This window comes from Notechis scutatus, chromosome 5, assembly GCF_049901735.1.
Source record: "Notechis scutatus isolate UNSWTSFEM ecotype Mainland chromosome 5, rNotScu1.2, whole genome shotgun sequence".
NCBI lineage: Eukaryota > Metazoa > Chordata > Lepidosauria > Squamata > Elapidae > Notechis > Notechis scutatus.
Genome location: NC_142013.1, coordinates 13,781,275 through 13,795,732, shown reverse-complemented (window position 1 = coordinate 13,795,732; position 14,458 = coordinate 13,781,275).

The following is a 14,458-nucleotide window of genomic DNA, read 5'->3' as shown; positions in this document are numbered from 1 at the left end:
GAGAAAAAAGGATGGTGTTGGAGACTCTGTGAAGCTTGTTTCATAACCATGAGGGAAAATCTGACACCTCAAACAAGACCCATGAACCTCATAAAGAAAAGGGACTTGCATCAGGGCTATTATTTACTGTACATTTAATGTAAAATCTGTTTGGATGAGGGGCCTTTGGCAGCAGGGATCAATAATCAAAATGGCAGCTGCAGTTGGGCCACTGAAGCCCTGCCTCTTTTGAATGTCCAGAGCTTCCATCGTCTGATTGCATTTGCCATTGTGTCATCATTAACAACCTCTGTGGATCAGTGGTGGGATTCAAAAAAAATTTCTACCAGTTCTGTGGGCTCAGCTAGCTGGGCGTGGCCATGTCATTGGGTTGGTGTGGATTTTTTTGAAGCACTACCCCCACCGCATTTTGGGGCCTTCCTGGCCTCGGGGGAGCCTCTGGGAGGGTGTTTTTGCTCCCAGGAAGCTTCCCTGGGGCCCAGGAAGGCAAAAAATGGAGGGGGAGCTGTGCCCCCTTCCTCCATTTTTTACCTTCCTGGGCCTCAGGGGAGCCTCCCGGGTGAAGCAGTAAGAAGTGAGGGGAATCCTGGCACAGCTGTTCACAGGAACAGCTGATTGCCAGGAGGTTAAAAAAAACCATAAGTAGCGACTGGGCGGGCGAGCATCGGGCATCGGGAGGGCGGGGCAAGCAAGCAAGCAAGCAAGCAGAAACCGGTGACCAAGTTGGGGGTGTGGCCAGCCAGAAGTTACAGAAGTTTTGGCAACCCATGCCAAATCCTTGCTACCAGTTTGCCCAAATCAGTGCAAACCAGCTGAATACTACCATTGCTGTGGATGTTTTTATTTTGTCATGCTGTGAAATAAAATGGGAATGTTTAAAAATCAGTGGAGCAGAACTGGAACTATCACTATTTTTAATGTGTGATTTGATATTTTTGAATGCTGCAGAAAAAAATAGCCTGAGGGGATTCCTTCATTGTGCTTACCCACATACAAAAAACCCAACACTAATTATGGATTAGGCTGAGGCTCACGCTTTTTCTTGGAATGGCATAAGGAAAACTTTATTATCCCAAAAAGCAATGTATGGAATCAGAACAAGAATTACATTTCATTTATGAAATGATTTATACTTAATCAACGCTTGTGAAAGAATTCAGAGCTGATCTTGGGGATGAAAGGAGTGAACTGTTAAGGATTGACTTCATAAAGAGATTACATAATCCAGAGACTGAAGGAGACATTAGAAAGAAATTTAAAATTTTCCTGCTTTAATTTTGCTTAATATAAAATGTGAAAGAAACTTGGAGAAGTTTCCAAATAAATAGAGTCACATTGATGAAATCCCTGAGAAGTCTGTTCCCTAACCTGACCTACTTAAAGGGCCAAGAACAGTAAAAATAATCAATATGATTAATATGATTCATTAAATATTGTAAACTGATAACAACTCTTGAGAACTCTGACAGCCTCTTTCAGATATATTAGGAGATCCTTGCCGCCCAGGCCTTAAGGTTCTGTAGTTTTATTCTAGCATTTTTGGTGAACTTAGCTGTAGAGTTTTTTTGGGAGGATGGATACAGAATCCTGTATTTATTTATTTTTACCTGTAAATCCAGATAACTACTATCATGGATTTTGAAAAAGCAGACTAGAAAGAGTATTGACACTTTGAATTTGATGTTGGAGAAATTCTTGAGAATAATTAGGATAGCCAGGAAAGCAAACACGTGAATCACAGAACAAATCAATTCAAAGTCCTTACTCCAGGCACAAATGATCAGACTCAAATGATCGAATTTTGGTCCTTTCATTCAAATACTTGGCATCTTTGAAAAGTCCACAATGCTGGGGAAAGTGGGAGAAAGAAGACCATGACAAGCAGCAATCAATGGACCCAATTTAGCAGTGATGATTATACCTTAGAAAATCTGAAGGAACAAATTGTCTTGGATAATGTGTGTTTACGGGGTCACTGAGAGTCAACACCAATTTGATGGTACATAATCAATGGCTACATCAATCACTAAAATGGTAAAAGGAAAACATTTTATGGATTGGCTTTTTAAAAAGAACACAATTTAAAAGAGAGATTTTATAAACCCCACACCCACTTTTCGATAACTGTATGAAGTAGCACCTCCACTGTTTTTAATATTGTAGATGTTGACCATCATAACGTCATAGGATTCCTCATTTACCATCTCAAAGTTTGCATATCATCTTGTTTTGGGGTATATTTTTTATCCCTATATTATGAATTATGTTTTAGTCAACTTAGTCTATGACTTTCTGCTCAATCATAAAATTCTATTCTATTCTGATAGCATTTCATCCATTCTATTGACAAGGAAAGAGAGCAATGTTTGATTTCTTTCCTCTTGTTCATCAATGGGGAACAATAGGTTATGTCAAATCTGAGCTATCTTTCAATGTTCCATAATAATAAATCTTTTGATAGGCATGCATCCATAATATATTATCTACAAAATATGAGTGATGACACTCTTCATTTAAACTTGGGTAATATTTATGATCTTCATCAAGTTTCCTCTTACATAAGGCAAATGGCAGCTACAAAAAAAAAAGTATCCCAGGATAGAAGCCATTCCAACTAAAGCTGCCCTTTGCAACTCACTGCTGGTGATTTTATTAATGCTGACGTGTTCAAGTGGTTTTCCAAATGTTTTGGAATTGCATCCAAGATGCCAATTACTATTTGTACTACCATCATTTAATTTTGCAACAGTCACTCTGCTTCTGTTCGCAGGTTTTTATATCCTGTGATTTTCTTAAGTTCTTTCTCTTCTATTCTGCTGTCCCCAGGTATTGTAACATCCCATATCCAGACTTCTTATTATGCTTGGTCACATAATCAACCAGGCTTATTATTGTGGTTGGTCACATTGTCAACTATTTGACATTTTTATCCACCTATTGAGTCCTTTCCTGGTATAGGCAGATGTGGTTTGGTGGTGTTAAAGGTATCTTCGTAGGATGTAAGCTGTTCAACTAAAACTGCCTTTTGCAATTATTACCTCTTTCTGAGCTATTTGATCACCAAGTGTTTCTTTGTCTTTCAGAACTATGCGAACCTATTTGGAGATTTACAAATTGTAGTTGTTTTGCACCTAAGACTCATAGGAGCAGAACTGCTACCTTTTAAAATGGAACCTTTGAATGTGGAAGGCAGCTTTGACAAAGTAAGAGGCTCCCTGTTTGCAAATCTAAAGCTACAGGTTGCCCATCACATTCCCATATATTTCTCACTTATTAGATTTATCTCTCAGCTTTTACTCAGGAACTCAAGGTGGCCTACTAAAAAAACCTCTCACTTTCCCCCCCACAGCAACTAATCATTGAGGCTAGGAGGGGCAGTGACTGGTCCAGAGACCTCCAGGGAATTTCTATGGCTGAGGATGCACAGTATATACAAGAGGTCTCCAAACTTGGCAACTTTAAGACTTGTGGACTTCAACTCCCAGAATTCTCCAGCCAACTATGCTGGCTGAAGAATTCTGGGAGTTGAAGTCCACAAGTCTTAAAGTTGCCAAGTTTGGGGACCCCTGGTATATACTGTAAGGTTTCTGTGCTCTGTGTTCCTAGTCTAGTACCAAAGCCACTGCACCACAATATTCAATGGTGACTATTCTTTCCCAAAGATTCAATGAGTGAAGGATCCTCACAATAGAGGTATTTCTTTTTCTCCTGCTCTATGGCAACAAAATCGTGTGGATAATATTTGATTTAAAAAACAGGAGTACTACAGAAAATGTTTGATGCTACAGAAAGTTCTTTTTAAGTATCCCCAAGTCAACGGGCTCCCAAACCCCAAGAGAGCCAATATAACCAAACAGGCAACAGACACCCAATCACTCAAAAGTTAGCACTTACTGCTCATTATGGCTCCGCTATTCCACTCCTCCTCCTTGTGAATCGTACTGATAAACAACAGCATCTTTTCCTTAGGCTGCTTCTGGTTTTATTTCCATAAACCAACACAAATCACCTTCCCTCTCACACCAACACCACTGCTCCACCAGTTGCTATATACTGTCTAAGGAGAGGTCTTAAATGGACAGGGCAACAGCAGTCTGGATGCTGGCCATTTTGCAGGCAGTCTGCCCTTTCACAAAAGGAAATATGATATCCAGAAAAAACAAGTTGCCAAAAACATAAAATACCAAGTAGTCAAATGGCACACGGTGTTGCCACATAGTTAACATGTAGCTTTTTCCTTCCTCATCAAGTGAACCTCCTGTTGGTGGTGGTGATGTGTTTTTTTTTTCAACAAGAAGGTGCATTGCAAGGATTTTTTTTTTAATGCTCTTGGAAAGGGCACTTAACTTTTCTGCGGTCAGAGACGGCACTTATGAAACTGCCTTTAATGGGCTTTGCGACCGCTGGACAGTCCTTACTAAATAGATCGAAGCTCTGTTTGCAAAAACGCATTGCATTAAATAGAAATGGATCAGACAGATCCCAAAAGTCTCCCCGTGCCAGACAGTTTAGACTGCTTTCCAAAGTGGTTTTGCAGTTGTTAATTAGCTTTTTGCTATAAGAAAAAAAGCAAGTTAACTTTAATGGAAAAAAGAAATCCAGTTGATTTTCTTTAATGCTGGGGAAGAGATATACAGATAAACTACTATTTCAGAGCCATTCCAACTGGATTTCTCAACTTATGACCTCTACTTGCCCCTACTAGCTATGAATTGAGGTTGAATGCCTGCTAAACCACCATATGACTGCGGTTCTGGAATAGAAATAATGTTTTCATTTTGACTGTCTTCATTGACTGTATCCCTGCTTTTTGTTCCTTAAAGAGAGGCACAATGAGTTAAAACATTTATTACATTGAAACCTTTGCAGATATCTAATTGAAGCTTGGCAGGCTTAATATATATATAAAGCATCTAATATTGTCCCTATTTTCATCCTTACTGATGAAAATGCAAAGCAGTTACCTGGAAGCATTTTGATGCTTCTCTATTATAACCCATTGGCATTCACCCTCCCCAAATAAGTTCTTAAGTTGGCGCAGACTGAATTAACTTGCCTTCGACTGCCAATTCAAATAGAGACTCTTCTCTTCAAATGTCAAATCTCTAATTCAAATGGAATCCAGGCTCATTTGCCCTGGCCAAGCACACATTTCATATTGGCGTCCCCTGACAAAATAGTCAACAAGACAGTGCTTGCCATCACTAGGACCTTTGTGACACAGCATCCGGATCCAAGACATTAAATCATAAGAAATTAAAAATGCTAAAATCTTAGGAGATGGCCAAATCTCATGCCATGTCAATAATTGAACAGAATAACCAGGTTGGTAGGGGCCTTGGAGGTCTTTTAGTTCAATCACTTGCTTAAGCAGGAGACCCTATTTCAGACAAGTGGCTGTCCAGTCTCTTCTTAAAAACTCTAGTTCCTGGACCACCCACAATTTCTGGAGGCAAGCTGTTCCACTGATTAATCGTTCTACCTGTAAGAAATTTCTCCTTAGTTCTAGGTTGCTTCTCTCCTTGATTAGTATCCATCCATTGCTTCTTGTCCTGCCTTCAGGTACTGCTCTGACCCAAGCCTCATTCAAAGCAAACAAGCACCAAACAGAGATAAAAGCAAAACCCTTTTAATGCTTCTCTGTGAATTCCATTCATTCACAGTAAAACACTATTAAAAACTAATTGTCCCAGTTAAGAACAAGCCTTGCCAAGGTTGTGCAAGTCTGCCAAGAACACTAGATTAAATTGCAAGGAAATAATCAAAACCAAAAGTCTCCAAACACAAACCAGGATAGCCCGAACTTCCACAAGACTTGAAGTGCAAGAACTTCTTTGCTTCCTGCAAAGAATCCCACCTCTGAGGGCTGGCTTTTGTCCCTTAAAGGAGGGGCCATCATCTTGCGGGCCTCCTGGAAGTTCAGTAAGGCCGGAAATGGAGGCTGTTTTCACACTCCTGGAGGCTCGAGGAAAGCTTCTGGAGCCCAGGGATGGCAAAAATATCCCCCACCGTGGTGCAGGAGGCCAACTAGGCCACGTCGACCATGGCCACACCCACCCAGCATCTGGGCAGAGAATTGCTTAAATTTTTGAAGCTCACCACTGGATTTATATTTATTCTGTAATGCAGGTATTCACAACTTGATTCTGACCATAGAGTGCCAACAGCCTAGAGAAGCCCACTACAAATGAAATAAAGAGCTTTGTTTTGCTGTTCTTCTGATATGATGAAAATGAGGAGTGAAGGCAGAAATGCTATCAAACTTCAACCAGGATACAAGCCAAGGCTAACCGGGTCTGATGAATTGCAAGTTGTGCAAATCTGCTGTAAAGCCGAGATTCGACAATATTTGTAGTTTCTTCCAAGAGATGAAAATTGGATACACTCAGAGTTATTACAGGTTAGATTTTATTGGCAGATTGACCGCTTCCTCAGGAAACACACCAGTTGCTATACATCTGTTGTAAATGTGCTTACTGCTGTCACTGTACCACGAACAGGAGAAGCAGGTTATTTGTTATGGTTTGCCTCAGGCATATGTAGTTGGTGCGACTATTATAAAAAATGTGATATTTTGCCTGCATCAGTGAATGTTCATCAAGAGACAAAAAGAAAAGAGCCCAGAAAAGTTCAGTTTACAGGTATAGTTGCTTTCGTATATTGTACACATTTGTCAACAATTTCTGGAAAAAGTGAAGATTTCAACACATGCACGAATTCAGGAAATCAAAAACAGGTGTATTGATAGTGATTATGTAAATTTCTCATCCATTTCAGTCAACCTTGTATCCTCTCTGGCAGTCTTGTTCTCAGAGAGAGGGGGGGGGAAAGGTGATTTAGTCCTTATTACCCAAGGGAAGCTTAATGTCAAATGGAGGAGATAATAGCAATGAAATTTAGAAAGCAGGTTAGGCTCCAAAGATATAGCATTCATTTGAAGGTCATGCCTATAGAAGAAAGTATTTGTAGCTCAAGGTTAAACTGTGGGGTCCTTGGTTTCTCTGAGACTGATGGTTTTCTTACAAAAAAATTCATTACCAAACTAGGTAAACTCATCAGTGCTAGAAAGGAAGTGGGGTTTGGTTTTCCTTTTTTTCAGAACAAACCCCACTCTTCTCTAGCTCAGATGATTTTACCTAGTTTGGTAATGAAATGTCTGCAAGACAACCATTAAGCACAGAATCACTAAGGAGCCCACAAGAACATACATGTACAGAAATAGCGGTTGGGATTGAATCCCACCACTGATATGCTTGTAATTCTAGACATCAATCATCTTTTATTTTTCACTTGGATGATCTTCTTTTGCTGTTTACACACTTTTTTTCTTGGCTTGGTCTTGGATTCTTCTTATGAAAGCTATGTTGGCTATCTTATAAGCTATTGACTTTCTGGACATCTAACAAATCACCAATAAGATTAGTAAAAGATGGAAAACTAAACCTCAACAAAAATGAATATATAGTGGTTAAAGTGCTGGCCCAGCTCAACTCACAGGATTGTTGTTATGGATAATGTAGGAGAAGGAAGGAATATTGTGTATGTTTGCTGTCTTGAATTACTTATGAAGTAATAAAGGAAGAATAAATAAATAAATAAAATAATTAAAATTAAATGAAGTAATTAAAACAAAACAAAATAAAATAGAAATAGAAATAATAAAATAAAATAAAATTGAAATAATAAAATGTAATACAGTAAAATAAAAAAAATACCTTACTCTTTATTTGAAATAATTTCCATATTAGGGTGGTACAAGTTTTAAGAATCTGGGTGACAAATTGTACAAAATCAGGGCAATGGAATAGAAGCTGTGAAACAGTTGAACCAAACTCTTTAGAAGGCAATTATTGGGTTTCTTGGACCTGATATATGAAGACAAACCCCTAGAACACTCTCTCACTAGTTAATAGGAAAATGCCTTCACTTCCAACATTCAGAAAACCTTTGAAACAACATTCTTCAGAAAGGTATTGGACTGTTGACATTGGATGTCAACAACAAACAAACAGTAGTTCAACATATCTCTGGATTATTTAAAAAAGAAAATTAATCAAAGACATGCTCCATTTTTGTGATTCCATGATTGCAATCATGCAACAGACTTGATGAATCCAAAGTGGGGCTAAATTTAAATCTGTGGTTTGAGCTGTGGGAACTCAGCTCAGCATGTACCATAAACCTGGCTGTACATTAAGCCAATATATAGTTCAGGTTTTTTGACGTAGTGTACCCTTCAAACCAAGTAATTGTCTTTTGTTAACCCAGGTCTGGATAAGTGCCTGAACATGGATGCTGGTTATAAAAAGCAAATATGGGAAGATTGCATCAATAAAACAATCCTCAGCGATAAGAGTTGAAGTATTTGCAGGAGGGGCCAGAACAGTTGAGCTGGCAGTCATGATTCAGTCCCAATCCTTCTTACCTATGTAACATAGAGGCAAGGTTTCAATCACATGACCATCATCATCATCTTGACTTTTTCACTCTCCTCTAGTGTCTAATCCACTCCTTCAGAAGGTACTAACAGGATTGAGAAGATTGCAACCTTAGCTGATCTTCATCAGTTAACATTTAGGACTTGTTTTGTTAATAGAGCAGCAATATATTTTCATCTCTCTTTCTTTTGTACTACTTCATACACCTGCCAAAGTCTATACCACAGTAAAACCCACTAATCTTTAAGGTTTAAGTCATTTATTTATTTTATTTATTTATATTTGTCAATTGCTTACAAGATAATAGGTATAAGTAAAAACATAGTTATGAATACATGGATAAATATAAGAAAAAAATATAAAAATATAAAAGGTACAATAGGACAGGGACAGTAGGCATGTTGGTGCGCTTATGCATGCCCCCTACAGACCTCTTAGGAAAGGGATGAGGTCAATAGTAGACAGTCTAAGGTTAAAGTTTTTGGGGTTTGGGGAAAAAACCACAGAGTCAGGTAGAGTATTCCAGACATTGACCACTCTGTTGCTGAAGTCGTATTTCCTGCAATCAAATTTGGTGCAATTAACCTTGAGTTTGATTCTATTGTTTGCTCTTGTATTGTTATGGTTGAAGCTGAAGTATTCATTGACAGGTAAGACATTGCAATGTATGATTTTATATACTATACTTAGATTGGACATAGTTCTAGCTTTTCTAGGTCTAGAATTTCGAGTCTGGTGGCATAAGATATTCTGCAACAAGTAGAGGAGTGGAATATTGTGAAATATTTCTGGACTTTCTCAACTGTGTTAATATCAGATATGTAATTCCAGACTGATGAGCTGTATTCCAGTATTGGTCTAGCAAATGTTTTGTATGCTCTAGTTATTAGTATAATATTACCAGAGAAAAAGCTACGTAAGATTAGGTTAACAACTCTTAACACCTTTTTGGCTATGTAGTTACAGTGGGCTCTAGCATTTAGGTCATTTGAGATGAGTACTCCAAGATCCTTGACAGAGTTTGGATCATCAACAAGGTCTTGACTATTCAGCCTGTATTTTATTTTCGGATTTTTTTGCCAATATGTAGGACAGAGCATTTATTTGTTGAGATTTGAAGTTACCATTTGTTTGACCATTCTGATACATTGTTGAGATCTTTTGAAGGGTAACAGTATGTGGTGTTGAATAGCTTTACATCGTCAGCGAAGAGAATGCAGTTGTTCTTAATATGATCGCAGAGGTCATTTATGTAGAGTATGAAGAGAGTTGGTCCTAGAACATTGCCTTGGGGGACACAACTATTGACAGGTACAGAATTTGACAGAAAACTCCCAATTTTGACCATTTGTTGTCTGTTTGACAGGAATGCTTCTATCCAGTTATGCAGGTGTCCAGAGATACCATAAGATTTTAGTTTTAGGAGTAGTTTGTCGTGTACCACTAAATCAAAGGCTTTACAGAAGTCTATGTAGACTGCATCTATTGCTTTGCCCTGATCGAGTTGTGTAGTCCATATGTTTTGCAGTGTAAGAGTTGCAGATTACATGATAGTTTTTCCTAAACCAAATTGTTTATTAGAGAGCAGGTTTTTTGTTTCTAAGTGGAGGATGATGGATTGGTGAATAATTGATTCCATGACTTTACAGATGATGCAGCATAAAGAGATTGGTCTGTAATTTTCAACTAGGCTGGAGTCTCCCTTTTTGAAGATAGGGATGACCGTGGCTTGTGACCATAGTTTTGGCAAGGAGATGGTCCTGAAAGATTTTTCAAAGATTATGCTTAGACGTTCGGCTATGGCAGTGGGTAGCTTTTTTAAGAAGTAGGCACATATTCTGTCTGGTCCAATAGATAGAGATGGTTTTAGATTGCGTAGTGCTTTTTCAACATTGTCTTCTGTAAAATCAATATGTATTAGATCACTGTAGTTGTCTGTGGTTCAACTAGGAAATACTGGGCATGATCTATTGCTGTTTACAAATACTGAGCCAAAGAATGTGTTAAAGAGGTTGGCTTTAATAGTGTCGTCGTTGCAGCCTTTACCATTAGGTTCTTTCTGGGGTGGGATGGACCTTGAGTCTTTTAGTTTGTTGTTTACAAAATTGTAGAAAGCGCGGGTGGCATTGGTGCATAGAAGGTTTTCTTTTTTAATATGATAATTGGTGCATTCAGTTTTTATCTGGTGGCATAAATTTTTGTATCGGCTTTTGAAGTTGGCAACGTGACCAGATTTGTTTTTCCGCCAAAGTGATTTCTTTTTGAATTGAAGCTTCCTTATTGTTTTGGGTAATTTGTTTTTTCTGGTTTTGGGAGTTGTTAATGGTACATATAGTTTGATGACTCTTTTGACTTCAAGTAAAAATATGTTGTAATGGTCTTCTACAGCATTGCATCCAGAGAATAGAAATTGCCAATCAAGGGATGAGAGATCATTATTTATAAGATCATAATTGCCTTTTTTGAAGTTATAATTGGGGATTCCATCGTTGTGATGATTTTTGTGTGGACGTATGTTGAGACAAAAGTCAATCATGTTGTGGTCACTGTTGGAAAAGGGTTCTTTAATTTGTATTCCGTAAGTTGAATTCAAACTATTGCAGAAGATGAGATCGAGGCAGTTGTTAAGTCTAGTGTTGTTGGTTACTAGTTGTTCTAGTCCCAGATTTGTTACTGCATTGTAGAAGGTTGCATGTGTGGGTTCAGTTGTACATTCATTAAGGGTCCAGTTAATATGAGGTAGATTGAAGTCACCAAGAAAGATAAAAGCGTGTGGGCAGGATGCTGCCCATGTTAGTAGTGTATTTAGCTTGTTTGCATGTTCGATGTCATAATCAAGGGCTCTGTAACATAGTAAGAACAAAAATGTGACATTTAAGGACAATTCACAGACAATGGTCTCAGGAATAGCAAGCTCCTGGGTAACTTGGATGTTTTTTAGATGTAGGGACTTTTTACAGAAGATAGCAACACCACCTCCTCTACGGATTTCACGATCTGATCAGTAAACATGATAGTCTCTTACTGTGGTAATGGAGTCAGGGAGAGATGCGTTGAGCCATGTTTCACAGACAAATATAATGTTGAATTTTGCCGTATTTAGTAAGAGGAGAAATTCAGGTATTTTATTTACAAGGTTTCTTGCATTGAGTAGCTTGCATTTAAGGCCAGTTGTGGTTGGAATAGAGGTAGTTAGGGGCATGCATGCCTAGTTTTGAGTGATGTTGGATTGGATGGGGTGGGGTTGGATTTGTCAATTTGTCAGTATTGATGCTGATACAACACACACAGATTCAATGACATTCTTGGAATATATTCATGAACCCTTTTAAGTACTCTATATATTTTCTCATCTCTTCTTTTCCTGATTGAATTAAGTATATATAATTATGTATACAAAATATGTAATTATGTATAGTTTTCCATATGAACATGAATCTTTCTTGCTCAGGACAGTATGACAATTACAACATCAATACATTGTTTAATTACTTATCTTAATTGCTTATTTATCTCCATGGATGTTGATACACATTTAGCTTCTTAATTATATTACAGACATAGCGTATAACCCAAGAAAATTTTAGAGTGCAGTGATTTTAGAGTTTTATCTTGTGAAAGTATCCCCATAAGCTTTAGATACCACAATAAAACATACTCAGAACTTAAGAGCAGGGGTCTTCAAACTTGACAGCTTTAAGACTTGTGGACTTCAACGCACAGAATTCCTCCTCCAGTCATGTTTGCTCAGGGATTCTGGGAGTTGAAGTCCACCAGTCTTAAAAGTTGCCAGGTTTGAAGACCCTTGCTTAAGAGGAATATGTATTAGAGGTGGAAACAGTTGATTCAAAGCAAGTTTCCATATTCCTGGTAAGGCCTGGGCGGATCTCAATCTCCTTCGTTCTGAGCTTCTCCAAAACTCCAGTGCCAATCCATTTCTCTAAAAGAGGATTCTCCAAATTTGGCAACTTTAAGACTTGTGGACTTCATCCCAGAATTCCTCAGCCAGCCATGATCATGAGCCATGGTGGTCTAGGATTTCCATGAAATGTTAAGGAGGGCTCTTCCCAGTGAGATAACTTAAGATAAACTGCTATCCACTGCAAGATTTTCCACATAATACTAGAGTACTTAAAATGAGAGTGTTGAAAGAATGTAGTTAGTTCAGAAACACCACATTAGTTTCTGTGAAATTGTTTCATGTTGCATCCTTATAGTTTTTGGGTAAATTTCATCCTATTTTACTAAATAGCAATAGCACTTAGACTTATATACCACTTCGTATTGCTTCACAGCCCTCTCTAAGTGGTTTGCATAGTCGGCATATTGCCCCCAACAATCTGGGTCCTCATTTTATTAACTTTGGAAGGATGGAAGGCTGCGTCAACCTTGAGTCTGGTGAGACCCAAACTGCCAAACTGCTGGCAGCCAGTAATCAGCAGGAGTAGCCTGCAGTACTGCTTTCTAACCACTGTGCCACTGTGGTTCATATACATATTCATACATACACACACATATTATCCTATTTTTGAGGGGTCCTTGGTGCTCTCTGAGCTTGATGAAGTTACCTAGTTTGGGTAATGAAATGTCTGCAAGAAAACAACCAAGCTCAAGGAGCACCACAGAGAAACCTACTTGAAGCAGCCTACTCAATACTCTTTAGTATGACCTTTCTGTAGCACACCCTTCTTTCAAATCTGAAGTAGATTTACCTAAAAGAGATTCCATTAAATTCTATTTAAGTAGAATAGATTCCATTTAAGTTCATTAGTGAGATTATTCTTTCAGACAGATATGATCTAGGCTGGCTTATTAACCTTGTCCCCAACCCAGAATAATCATAGCTAATTCACTCAATGTTATCAGGGAAAGGATATTTTAGGCAATTGGTCTTGCCAGCTGGTAAAGCAGGAAATAGGACTTTAATGTTCACTGTGATGGTATTTTTAGCAAGAGAAGGACTGATAGATATGCATTGCTATTTTCAGCAACAACAGTAGGTGACAGTTTAGAAAGATAAGCAGGGTCAATTGAGATGAGATTGGGAATGAGAACTCATCAGAAAATTTGAGGGTTAGATAGTCAAAACAACATACAGCAGTTCTTCCTCCTCTTGCCTTCCTCCCCTCTTTCTCTCTTCCTTTTTCTCCTCCCCTTCCCCTCCTTCTCTTTTCTCCTCAAAAACCAAATCGACATATCCATAAAGTCACCAGGAGCTAAGCTATTCAGTAGTGTTTACTTTTACCTATCTAACTGTGAACTGTTCCAATCATTGATTTAATATAAACAAGCGGGCTCATTAAATGTACTTTTCATCTGAAAAAAAAAAAAAGCTTTCTGCATAAATACTGTTTACTTTCTAAATTTATTTGTAACATAAATTGAAAAACTTGGAAAAGGATACATATGGAAGACTATTGGAAATGTGACAGGCTTAATTGGAATTCTATGTATAGGGTTGTTTTTTAAAGAAAAAAATCCACCAGCGTATTGGTATCCAATTAAGGAGGCATATTAAATTGGAGGCATTAGCAGGCTGCAGTCTCTTCCTAATTCAACTTTTTATGGGTACTATTGGAAAGTTTTATTTCTAACAGGTGGCATATATAAATTACCAATAAATGAAAATGACCTTAAGTACTAGTTTCTTTTTTTAAACAGAGCCTTTAAAAAGTCTAAAATCAAGGCTTGGAGAAGTCAAAATGGACTAATTTTTCAGCAACTCTATTTTATAGCTGTTCATGCCACTCTCTTGACGTATGACTAGACCTCAATCAGTAAGAAATTCCATTTGCAAGACAGTTAAGCAGCAGAGCAGTCCTAGGCAAAGACTGAATTTTTTTTTAAAATGCTGGAGACCGCAAAGCAGTTATATTTTGGCTAAACGTTTGGAAAAAATAATGATGAAAGCTTGATTTGATATTGTGAGGTGGTGGACTGTACTTCTAATTACTCTGGAGGTAGTTACTGTAAATAAAAGTCTGATGAGATAGTGGTATTTTAGGTGAAATTATCTGGCA